Genomic DNA, 12,216 nt, shown 5'->3' on the forward strand with positions numbered 1-12,216 from the left:
TGTCTGAGGGCATTGCCTCCCGGATCTAGCAAAAACACCCTTATTCCTTGTGGCATACAATTAGCACCTGAAGACCAGCATTACGAATTTATCAGCTTGGGCCATCTGCTGCTTTGGAATGCTGCCCACTTCTCTCAGAGATGTTTCTTTTTGGGGCCTGTCCCCTGAACAGTCACTTCAGCAGCTCTAAGGATATTAACTGTTCTTCTCCTGTGTCAAAACAATAACATTCCAGAGGAAATGTCAGCCTGACAGAATTATTTGGATTGATTTGTTTTGCAGATGAGCATTCATTTTTCCCCTTTCTAAATATATATACAAAATACAGGCAGAGATGTACAGATATATCTTCATATAGAGAGCAACAGAAAGACTGTTTCGGTGGAAATGTGCAACACGCTAAAGTGATGTTTATTAGTTTTCACTGACTGACTGAATTGTAGAGATGGGATTACATTAAAATAAGTATATTGCTAGTTGTTGTTGTTTTGGGAAAAAAAGTCAAATTGTATAATGAACAGGGGTGGGATTTTGTGGACTACAGAGATCGTGATTGTCCGTTCTGGAAGTTCTCCACATCTTCCAAGCACCTGAATGTGAGGTACCTGGAAGAAAGGCCTAGCTGAGAAGGGTTCACTTAGATAGGCCTAGCTCCACTCAAGCTTCCTGTTCAGATAGAAAGCTCCCAGCTAGCACTGGGGCAGGAAAAGGAAGCATGGGTGGAGTTCAGCTTAGCTAAGCCTCAGGCCTTTCCCCCAGGTGCTTCACATTCAGGGGCTTGGAAGGTGCCCACAAGATGGTGGTTGAATAATGGTGTCCTTTTTTTCAAGTTCCTACATGTATAAGTAGGAAGAAGATTCTATGATCCTAAGCAGCATGTCTTAAAGTATCCTTCTGCTGCATATCTCTTTAATTTCTTCTCTTTTCTCAGGGAACCTCTAGCCAGTTCCAACACGGATTCCAATTAACTCAAGGGCTGCAGAAGAGGAAGCCAAAACTGGGAATGTGGAACCCAGCGAAGAAAAGGCAAAAACAATGCACATTTTTGCATTTTCATTGATGAGGGTTTCCCTCAGCAGGCAGTGCAGATGAGGTCACTCATTTATTTAAACATCTCTCCACCCACCCTCCCTTGGCTAGATTTTGAGGAGCGGAAGTAAAATGTAGTGAGAATTATCTCTCTATCCTGTATGACTAATGGCTGGATGTAGGGGGTGGCTGGGTATGGTGGGGGTGTTCCTTCCTGTGTTTTAGAAAGGAAACCAGACGTGTCATCACTGATTTGGCCAGCCTGGAATAGAACGAGATGAACTAAAAAGAGCTCAGTGATGTAATTTCGGGAGCCCTGATGCACTTTGTCAGCTGTGAGGTTCAACTGACCAGAGAGCACAGCCCAGCTGCTGTAATTACTTCCTTACACTTCACCACACAAACAGAATCACCACATCACCCTTCTCAGCAGCCCATTCCTCGCAAACACGTGCCTTCTGAAATGCAGGGGTTTCAACACTCCAGCAATGTTGTCTGGTCAGCCATGTAGCCCTTCCCCAGGGCATGTTCTGCCACTTCAGTCGTGGCCATTCTTCCCTGGACAAAGTTCAGTTAACTCTACAAGTCTTTAGAGTTTGAACTCTCCACAGGGTTTTTTTGTGCAAATTCATATGGTTCTTCCATTCCACAGACCAGACAAAAGCAATCTCCATTAATATTTATTTATTTATTTATTTATTTATTTATTTATTTATTTATTTATTTATTTATTTATTTATTTATTTATTTATTTGATTGTGCTGATCCATGTTTTGTGCTGCCTGAAGCAAAGGACCTGGTGGCACCCCTTCCATGTACAGAAGCAGGGCAGACTGGCAGCTGAATTTTATTCCAATGCTTGGGAAGAAGCAGCCTCCTCCATTGCAAATGAGCAGCACATGAATTTAAGCAGTCAGGAAAGCACATCGTGATATGAGACATTCACAGCTCTGTCCTCCAACAGATGGGAATGACTGGAGCATTCAGGAAGAACAGCTGGGAATGGCACTATTGTTTCCTAGCTCCTAACATATGCTACCCGTGGTCATTGACTTATTTTGCCCAACAGTAGAGCCAGACGAGCAGACAGGAAGGCATCCTTCTTCACATTTCAGACCAAATGCCATTATTTGTGGGGGCACTCCTGTCTGTGACCAAGTCATTTGAATGTGAATTAACAGGCCAATGGACTGGACAAGTCAGGATCCGAACCATCATGTAAAAGTAATAATTACAGCACAAATGGAGTGAAGTTAGCTCATGTTACATTCAATCATAATGTAAGGTAGTCATACTTGGGAAAAGAATTAACTACAAATTGTTAGTTATTTATAACTACTTACTCCCAAGCTCTGCCTCCTTCAGTATCAGAAAACCAAAGGGAGGCAAAATTGACAGCTAAGTTGACTTGTAATTTAATCAGCCAAGTTGATTCAAGATGAACTTTGAATCTGTTTACTGTGTTTTAGATTAAGATATTTTATCATTTGACAGCTGTCTGGAGTCGATATCAGTTACAGGGATCCTGCTAGTAGTGCAGAAACAATGAACACTAGGCACAGATCCAAAACCATCCTCCTGAATGAACTGTGTTTTTTAAATCATACCAGCAGGAGAGCCCTCCAAAAAGCAAGGAAACATTTGGTCAAGGCAGTTGTTAGTCTGGGTCAAGGGTACACCAAACAGCTAATGCAGGATGACAAAAGGAATTCATCTAGTAAGAAGCTACTTTCTCATAGTGGAAATGTCTGGATGTTTTTCATACAGCGTGATCACATAAAGACTTTGTAACATTTGGATGGAGGAGAGTGAAGAATCCTCATATATAGAGATTATTTTGTATGGCACAAATTTTCATTGGCTCAACACGTTTTCATCACACTTTATAGTAACCTGAGCTAACAAAAGTTCTTGCCATCAGAAAAGTTCTATTTTTTAAGGGCACTGCTATCTTTCCTGTGTCCAACAAACAAATCTGTTTTATTTTGTTTTCATATTTACACCTGAAGTGTATCAGCATTTATCAAAAGATCACATGTTGTTTCTCACAGTTGTGATTCTTTTGTTGAGTAATTCTGTCTCCCACCGTCAGTCTATTTTGCTGTAGGTAAGGGATGAGTGACAGCAGTGTTCCACCCCCAAAACTGTGCAGTAATTTGCAAATTTAGATCTATTCTTCAAAATGAATAAAATTCTCTCCCATTGGTTTTGACCAGATTTAATAACTAAACCTCAGCATTGAGAAGGTCAGACACTTGTTTGTCATAAAGGTGGTAAAGATGAGGAAACTCCCAGAAAAAAAAATGGCAGCTCTAACTCATGTTCACCACTAACACAAATAGGATTCAAATTTAGCTTTTGCAGAGTTAAATGCTCAAAATTTCCTTTGAAGGAAATTAGTTTCTGTTCCTTTAGCACAATGGTTCCCAACTGTGTGTGCCGCAGGTGTTCTTGAACTGCCACTCCCAGAAACCCCAGCCAGCACAGCTGGTGGTGAAGGGTTCTGGGAATTGCAGTCCAAGAGCACCTGGTCACCCGAGGGTGGGAACCACTGCTTTAGTAGATGAGCAAAAAAAAAGGCTGGGTCATTGAACTGCACGTCTGCTCTTATTTGGAGGATTTCTTGTAAACTGTTGAAAAGTTAGTTGGAAGAGAGGCAAGATTCATATTTGAACTTTCTTCCATTGGAACAGTTCTGTTTCAACTTTAACACTGTCCGTATAGAAGGGCACTTTAATGGGGGCTGTCAAAACTGAAATAGCTATAAACATCTGTGGACTTTCTGCATAAGGAAGGTGGCCAAACCCTTTTCCTAAATCCAAAAAGTGGATTTCTGTGCTCCTGCAATGAATGTTCACAGTCTTGAGACTTTCCCCATTTACACAACTGAATAAGATCACCCTGCCCAAATAAGAAATGCATGATCAATTAACCTTCTCGAAACTACATCCTGTTCAGCAAACACGCCTCCTGGACAAACGATATCATTCTTGAACTTTTCTGTATACAGATTAGCCACTTCAGGGATTGCACACAGCCTACTATGACTCCTTCAATTCAACAATAGAAGCAGCTGTCAAACTTAAAATTACTCTTAGTAATAGCAATTTCTGCAAAGGAGGTGAGAAAGAGAGAGTGCATTTTTAATGTCTTCTGACCACTGTGTGTTATATCACCACTAGGGCATCTTCCTGGAGGGTGTAACTGTAAAGAGATATTCGCATTTATGGTCACCAGAATAGCCTTTTCTTCCACCCACAATAAATGGGGCAGCTGGAGTCTTGGAGTCACTTTCTCCATTTGCAGATCATTTTCTCAGACATTTTATACCCAGGATTGCATGTTGTCTAAGAGATTCTTTGGATTTCCTGAACAAAATTACATGTATTTCAAAAGAAGAGAATGATATTCTGATTATTATGGATGTAAGATCTTTTTGAGGTTCCCAACATCTAGAGAAGCCTGGAAGGAAAGAACAAGAACTTGGGCCTTTTCTGTAGCTGCTCCCCAAATGTGGAATGAACTTCCTTCTGAAATTTGCCTGGGCCCTTCCATGGTAACATTCAAGAAATGTTTCAAAACTTTTCAATGCAGACAGGCTTTTCAATCCATTCCATCTAATAGTCTCTGGTTATGCATATCTAACACCTTTCGCTACTGCTGTTTTAAATGTTTTCATGTTTATTAATTTTTAATTTTATTCACTGATTCATTTAATTTACTGTAGTTGTTTCTTGATCCTTTGCTCTGTTGTTTATTTTATTTTGTGATGTTGTATCAGTTTATTATGTTGATGTTTTATGATTATTAATTGTGTTTTGTTCTTTAGAATACACCTCCCAGTGTGGTTCCTAGGCCAGATGGTGTGGTATAAACCTTTAATAAACAAACAAACAAACAAACAAACAAACAAAACTATTCCAATAGACTTTCTCAACATTGTGAAATGGGAGGGTTGTGGAAAAAGGAGGGATGAGAAAATATTCAGTAACTTATTTTAGCACCTTAGCCTGATTTTGAACAATTTCCTTCTCTTGTCTCCATGATTCCCATCATTTTGTTGAAAGAAACAGCTGAAGAGGTACAATTTAATTCTAGCAGCAGAAGCTGCTTACGGGTTACGAATTGCTGCAGTGGTTCATAATTGATAACGATGTGCTCTTGAGTCAATTTGTGGCAATTTTTTCGTGGGTTTCCTAGGTAGTAAGAAGTCATTTACTGTGCAGCCTTGGGCCATCTGCACAATTCCAGGGTGCCGCCTACACAGGCTGGCTTTTCTCCCAGGAGGCACAGTGGGGAATTAAACTCCCAACCTCTGTCTGCACAGCCAGATAACCTAACTCAGAGCAGAGGAAGGAGATAAGAAATGTCTCCGTTGTGGATTTCTTTAAAAACTGATAATGCTTTGCCCTCTGTCCCCAGTAGCAGAATGCAAATAGCATCTTTTATCAGGAGAGCAGCAGTTGAAGTGCTGGGAGTTTCTGCTCTGCCAGGGGAAGCAAGGAGGAACACCCCACCAGCCCCTGGTTCAGTCCTGGCAATTGTCCAGCAAAGGGAAGCCTCCTGCTCTGAAGCTGCCATTTGCATTTGGAGAAAAGTTCTCATTCTGCCTTTGAGTGCTTCCAGATAGAAGGTTCCTTAGAGCTACCGATCAAACAACAATGTGCTGAAGTTATTCTGAGCTTTCCTCCTTCACACACACAGACACACACACCACACACGCACGCACGCACGTACGTACATACGTACGTACGTACGTACGTACGTACGTATGTATGTATGTATGTATGTATGTATGTATGTATGTATGTATGTATGTATGTATGTATGTATGTATGTATGTATACATATAAGTGTGTGTCCTCTGGAGTCTGCTGAAATACTTCTGCAAGGCAAAATCTCCAGTCTAGAGCCTGCAGTGTCAGAAGACATCTCTGGATGTATATCAGGCAAAATCCAAACAAACAAACAACAAAACACAAGACAAAAGCATGGGGCACCCTAAAGACTATTATATTTTAATGTGAGCTTCTGTGGACAAGTCCACTTCATCATACATATGAAAAAAAATGAAATACTGGATGAATGACTATATTCTCAAGTAAAACATTAGGATGCAGACGCTGCTGATCAAGCAGATAGTTTCCCTGGCAATGACTAGGAGGAATGTATGATGAAGTCATTGTGTGAAGGGAAGTTAAACATGAACCTGTGGTGGAGGGGCTCAGTCAAAGCAAAAGCCCACAGGTGGTTTTTTTTTTGTTTTTTTTTTTTGGATGAATCATGTCTCTTCACCCAGATTCCCACCCAACTGACCTCTCAGATATTTTCAACCATTCTCTCCCCCCTTTCAGGTCTTCTGCTACTCCTCACTGAAAGATGAAAAGAATACCATCTTGTTTACAGGAGAGACCCCCCCCCCTCTCTTTCTCTCTCTTGTTCTCTTTGCCAGACTAAGATCCACACCAATGTTCTTATTATGGATTAGAGGGTTTCTTTTCAATTAGCATGGTTCTGAAGAAAGTTAAGTCACTTAATCTCCTCCATTAAAAGTTCATGCCCTTGATTTTAGCATAGTTTAACTACTTTGTATTACATTTACAGTTCTAATTGAAGTGGATAGAGTATATATTTCATGTTCACGTATAGGGAAGCCCAAATACCCCTTTATTTATGAAGGGCTACTAGAAATGTTTGTGGTACCCAGAGTGGTGGAATGGACACGGTGATGGACTAGGAAACCCAGTTTAAACATATATAGTTTTAGCTGTTGTAGCCTCCTGGAGTCCCTTCACTGGGAGAAAAGCAAGATCTAAACCAACCAACCAACCAACCAACCAACCAACCAACCAACCTAAATAAATAGGATTCAGGAGACCTGGCTTTAAATCCCTGATCAGCCATGGAAACTAATGGGGGGGGGGGAAGGTAACACTATGATGAGTTTCCCAAATGTTGTGCAGCAAAAATGGGTCATCTCGGTTCCAGTGTGGGCTTCACATTAAAGGTAGATTTAGGAGAGATCGTCGGGGGCATCATGCAGTCCAGTTTGAATGGACAAGTTTCAGTTCAATCTGATGATGTGGACAAGTTACCTGGAGAAGTGAGGCTACTTATTGTTGCTTTGACTCATGTCTGTTCTGGCTGATAAAAGCTGCTAGAACATTGCTGGCCAGCTGAGGGGTGGAAATTGTGAATACTTCCTTTGAAAGGGGGTTGAGTTACAGCCACTCTTAAAGGAAGAAAGTATGAAACTATTATGGGGGGGGTGTCACTATGTAATCCTCCTTTTAATGGTAAGATTTTGACGTGTGCGCTAGCACTACAACTCCAGGCTTTCTTGCATGAAGATGATTACTTAGATTGATTCCATTCTGAGATAAGAACTGCCATTAGGACAGAAGCTAACCTTGGTTGCCTTGGTGAATAACCTCTGCTGGGAACTGGACAAGTTGGCTTTGTCCCTGGTGGTTTTGCTGGATCTCTCAGTGGCATTCAGTACCATTGGTACTGGTATCCTTCTGAGCCATTTGGCTGATACAAGATTATTGGGCCGAATGGATGGCAGTCCTGGGAGACTCCTGACTCTCAGCTTATGGGGTTCTGCAGGGCTCAGCATTGTTGTTGCCTATGCTTTATATTTTTATAGAAAAAGTGCTCTTGGAAGCAGCCATCCAGAGTTTTATGGTCAGGTATCAACATCATGTTCATGACTCCCAGCTCAATCTTTCCTTTTGAACTGAGGCCAAGGAGGCTGTGGAAGTCCACAACTGATGTCTGAATACAAAGAGAGATTGGATATGAGAACAAACGGGTGTGCAGCCCAGGCAAGACAGAATTGAGGTCAGTCTAGGATTTATACTAGGTGGGGTTGTACTCCCCTAAAGAACAAAGTTAATAGTCTGGTGGTGGTCTTGGACTCAGCATTGCTCCTGAAAAACCAGGTAGCGGCTGTGCTCAGGGGTGCCTTTTCCCTGTTTCAGCTGATGCACCAGCAGTTCCCTTTTCTAGGGAAGGTAGATCTGTGGTTCTAGGAAAGGTAGGCCTGTGGTGCCACGTGTAGCGAACAGCCCTGCCCTCACCTGTCCGTCACAGCTGAGCAGTGGAGAAGGAGCCAATGAGAGGACGGAAAGTGGAGCCAAGGGGGGGAGGGGGCTGGATATAAAGGCTGGTGTATGGAACATGAGGAGAGATTCTGTGAGTGAGAGACAGTGTGAAACTTAAAAGTGTACTAAGAGTGAGTTAGAGATCTGTAAGAACGCTGAGTGGAACAGAGAGTTGACAGAGCTTTAAAGTTAAAGTAGAATTGATTCTAATACAAGTGATTAGCAACCTGTGATTTACCTACCGTATATTAATCAGATGTTAACCTCCCTGATCAAATAAATAACTTAAGTTTCAAAAGTACACATGTCTCCTTGAGTGAATGGTATTGAGACACCAATACCTGGTGGCAGCGAAGAAAGAAGAAGGGCGAGAACCTCGTGAAGGCCTGAGGGAATAGGGGCTACAGAGGAGATTGCCACACCACGTATCTCCTTCCCCTACCTCCTCAGCTAGATCTCCCACTCACCAGTTGGTCCACGCTCCTTTCCTCCTCCTCCTCCTCCTCCTCCTCCTCCTCCTCCTCCTCCTTTTTGGCTGTTCAACCAGTGTCCGGCAGGCATGGGCTTCCCCGCATCACCTCCTTGGCTGATTGCCCATTCAGACAAGGAAGCAGGGCAGCCAAACCTGTGTTCCTGCTGGGAACTGGTAGAACAGCTGAAGAAGAGAAGGAAAGGAGTGTGCACCAGCTGCTGAGTCATTGGATGGGGAGGCTAGGGAAGGGAGGATGTTGCATATATGAACCGACACGAACCTCCAAACCAGGGTTCTTGCCATCTCTATTCCACATCTTTCAGAGAAAAGCAAAGCAAAAAAGCAAAGTCTGCTGCTTATATATGGCCCCATAGCGCTGGAAAAGGCAGCTGGAGCTAATTATTTGTTAGGCACCGGTCAAAATAACATTGACTGGAACACCAAAAGAAAACACAGGTGCTCTTCTCATGGATATGCCCTTTCAAAGGTTGGTACATGACCAGCCCCACCACAGATAGGACTCAGATCTAAGACAGAATTGATTGGGTTTCTCAATCTCTTTCCATTTGAGTAAAAGCAACCGACAATATTTATAAAATACTGTGTATACATAAATAACTGCTGGGTACTGGAGTGCACCAAAGAATTTCAATGGAAGATCAGTCTCTGCTTTATAGACTACAGCAAAACCTTTGTTGGTCTGGATCAGGAGAAGCTCTGGCTTGTTCTGGAAGAAATCGTGTGCCTCAGCACTTGATTGTTTCACTGGGGACCAAGACCATGGCCTTCCAAACTTTTGTATTCATGATTCATTCACTATGTATCAGGGTAAAAGCTGGACAGTAAAGAAAGCTGGCAGGAAAAAAGAAGATTCATTTGAAATGTAGTACTGGAGGAGAGCTTTGCAGATACCCTGGACTGGCAGAAAGATCAACAAGTGGATCTTAGACCAAATGAGGCTGTCCTACTTTGGGTACATCATGAGAAGACAGGATTCTCCAGAAAAGACAATAAGGCTGGGAAAGGCAGAAGGCAGCAGGAAAAGAAGAAAACTGAATACAAGATGTATTGACTCTGTAAAGAACCACACAAGAGTTTGCAAGAACTGAGCAGAGCTGTTGAAGAAAGGACATTTTAGAGATTGCTCATTCATAGGGCCACCATAAGTTGAAGGTGGCTTGATGGTATGTAACATAATACATTTTTAAAAAGTCTATTCTATTGGGAAATGGCTTTAGACCATTTACCCAGAATAATGAGCATGGAGAAACAAAATGCTTGACCATTGATTCTTTCTTCAAAGAATTTTTGCTATTAAAACAACTTATATGTATGCCTGGCTGAAAAATGACCATGGATGTTGCTATTCTTCAACTAAAAATTACCCCAGATTTATGATAGAAATTGTCCTCAGCTTAGTGCTTAATGAGTCAACATACTAAATTTGTTTCCATGTATAATCAAATCAATTTTTTTCATTTCTTCTATTAAGCTTTCTGTGATGTAATTTCAGACCGAAATTCCTTCTGCCAGTTTCTCTAAGGTCATCATGACTACTCTGTTGAATTAAATCAGGAGCTGGCTCAGGTGAATAGAAACTGATTTACTGTCATATGGTTTTTGTGTTGCTTTGTGTGTCCTCATGGAACAACTTCTAGTTTGGTTGTAAACAATGTGATATTTCACTTCAGTGTTCTGAGTCCTAGTTTTCCCAGTTTGTCCTCTGTACTAGAACTTAATTCTTCACCGCAACTGTATCTTGTAGCTTGCCAGATTCAGCAGCTTTTATTCAGCAAAACCAGGGCCAGCAGCCTAAAACACAACCCACAACTACTCTAACAGCCATTTCCTCTGTCCTTTAAAAATAGTTATGTTTGTCTAAATTGTTTTTTTAATATTTACTTTATATATATAAGTTTTGAAATTGTATAACACTTGATTGATGCAGCACTAAAATAGAAACAGATGGGGGGGAGAGAAGAGTTGTACCAACTTATTGTTCTTGGCACCCCAAATCCTGCACACCCTGCAGACACTATTTACTCTGGCACAGGCAAGCTCAGATACTGAAAAAGTTTTTTAAAAAAGTGAAACCGGAATCAATTTAATATAAACAATGCACACATGGGTGATACCCCCCTACTTCCTGGCTGAACAAATGTGTGTTTAATTGTACATTGTGTAATTGGAGATTTTTAATTCACTTTCAAGTATACCCTATCTGATGCAAAAACAGGAGCATTACGACATGTACTTGAGCAGTAAATACTAAATTCTAAATGGTGTTAGCAGGGAGTGACACCCATTTAGTTCTAACTTGTTTCTAAGTGGACATACAAAGACTTCCATTGTGATCAGAACAACCCACATACGCACTTTCATTCTTCTTTTCACTTTCAGTCCCTCTCTTCTTCCATTCAATTATTAAATTCAAGACTGAACACAGAAGAAACTGCATTGCTAACCTACCATATTTCTTTTATCTTGGTTGAAGTACTGGGTATGATATAATATAACAGGAAAGTCCAGCATTAACTAAAAACCACATCACATGGTTATATATGGTGGGATATGCATTTCAGCTTGGTTGCCATATAGTAAATTGAATATACTGCATTTAAATTGGTTTTCTTAGGAGCAACACTGATGCTATTAAAATTGAGTGGGTGAAGAATATATGTTTCCTTTGAAGTTAAAGACAATGGGATGGCTTTTATACCACTGAAGATTTTATTGTATTAAGCCATATCCAGCATCAATGCATTTGATAAATCAATTTATACATCATAAATTTCCACACTAAAGGAATTTATCATTCTGAAGAAGCCTGTTCAATTGCACAAGTGTTTTTAAACACTTTGGCAGAGAAGGAAGCACTACAAATCTTTCTTTTAAAAAGCATCCTAGGAGTATGAAAAATAACATGGTTTGCATTATTATCCAGTACAGTATTAATATACACTGGAAGAAATAATGCTATTAAACATTGAGGAACCAGCAACACTCTGATCTAATTACAAAGGGGGGATTTAATCAACATCAGTTATTAACTACAGTGGAAGACAGCTCAAGCTGTTCTTCTTATCAAGTGCTAGTAAGAATTTTGACTCTAATAATGAACTTCCATCCAAGGATACTTTTAAAAATTTATTAATCCACTTCTGCCAGTCAATTTCTCAATCACTGAGAAATGGCAAGAACTGACAACATCTAGCCAAATAATACGGCTAGAGTGGAGGATTAAGTGATATTTCAAAACTACAGGGGGAAAAAAACTACAGGAATGCCATCTTACAGTATTGTTAGTGTAATGTGAAATTGGATTCTTTAAATTAGTGGTACCCAAACTTTTTCAAGTTGTGACCCCTTTTTGTAGGGGTCAGGTAACTTGCACCCCGGCATTATGTTTGCATAAAACAACATTTTTAATAGGGTAAAGTCATCCCTTCCCAGAAAATAGAGGATTCTTCCTCCTCTTATGTTTCTCATACTTACACATATACAATAAGTTTAATACAGTATGCCACTCTGAGAGGACAAGGACGAAATGATTAAACAAAGGCTACAACACATATAAGGTGACCTGCGACCCACCGGAAAACACTTCAC

This window comes from Pogona vitticeps, chromosome 1 (assembly GCF_051106095.1).
Source record: "Pogona vitticeps strain Pit_001003342236 chromosome 1, PviZW2.1, whole genome shotgun sequence".
Lineage (NCBI taxonomy): Eukaryota > Metazoa > Chordata > Lepidosauria > Squamata > Agamidae > Pogona > Pogona vitticeps.